Below are 1,196 nucleotides of genomic sequence, written 5' to 3' on the forward strand. Positions count from 1 at the left end.
TATTTTCGTTGCCAAATTTGTTGCTAATTTTCATGACACATTGCGACGAATATTATTTTTGTTGCAAAATTTACAACGAATTTGGCAACGAAAATACTAATTTCATTTAAAAAATAAATATTCGTCCCAAATTCTGGGACGAATCCGCAGTTTCATCCCAGATTCTGGGACGAATCCGCAGATTCGTCCCAAAATCTGGGACGAAATTTGGAACAAAAATATTTTTATTGTGAAATTATCAATGGATAAGTTTGGGACAAATTGTTTTCGTTGTCAAATTCGTTCCTAAATTAAAAAAAAAAATCCAACAACTATACATTTCTATAATAAATTCAAATAAATATATACAACAAATTCAAATAACAAAATATAGACTTTCAACACATCCTAATTAACAATATCACAAATAACACAATATATACATTCAACACATCCTAATTAACAATATCATATCCTATTTCATATACATATATTAATAATTGAAATCAAATCACAATACAACAAATTCAAAGTTCTCAACATCTTCTTCAAACGACTCCAAAATATTATACAAGTTCAACACTCAAATATTTATAAAGTCTAATAATCCAAGAAGTTAAACAAGGAGTTAAATTTTTTTAAAAAAAACTAAGATACATCAACTCATCTTCTTTCTCCACAAAAGCTTTCATCCCCATCAACTCTTCTCTTCCTGCATACAAATAAACGAATAAATCAGATCATGTGTAACCAGAAAGATAATAACTTAAATTCTAACAATCTCATAATTCTAACAATTTCATTTGTATCAAATTGTTATGATATACCAAATTTCACCTTATCAAACAAGTTTTACAAATATTGTATTTCATCAAACATAGAGAGAATGAGATGTATCTTAAAATTCCTATAATATGAAAATGTCTCAAATGAAGAAAGCACAAACTAATATATGAGCAATTAGTTGATACTAGTCTTTAAGTACTCATAGTTACTTGGTTGTTAGGAAAACTCTAATCATAATTTGGAATTTGAAGTAATAATGCAGTAATATCAAATTTCAACGAATATATAAAAAGATTGATACCTTTATTTAACTTTTCAAACATAACTGATTTAAAAATAAATAAATATAATTAAAAGTATAACATGTTCAACTACGAGTGTGTTATTTAATACTTACTTTTTTCTCCGATACATATTTCGCCTCACCAACC

At 26.4% G+C, this 1,196-nt stretch overlaps 1 long non-coding RNA gene across 1 annotated transcript; it reads right to left on the minus strand.

Annotated features, from left to right (window-relative positions):
* Positions 1 to 472: 472 nt before the first annotated feature.
* Positions 473 to 1,196, minus strand: LOC122000333. The gene is made up of 2 exons (XR_006117087.1): positions 1,163 to 1,196; positions 473 to 691 (listed from the first exon to the last, which is right to left on the minus strand). It is a non-coding gene; the product is annotated as an uncharacterized LOC122000333 (long non-coding RNA).

The sequence above is a fragment of the Zingiber officinale genome, chromosome 7A, assembly GCF_018446385.1.
Source record: "Zingiber officinale cultivar Zhangliang chromosome 7A, Zo_v1.1, whole genome shotgun sequence".
In the NCBI taxonomy this organism is placed as follows: Eukaryota; Viridiplantae; Streptophyta; class Magnoliopsida; order Zingiberales; family Zingiberaceae; genus Zingiber; species Zingiber officinale.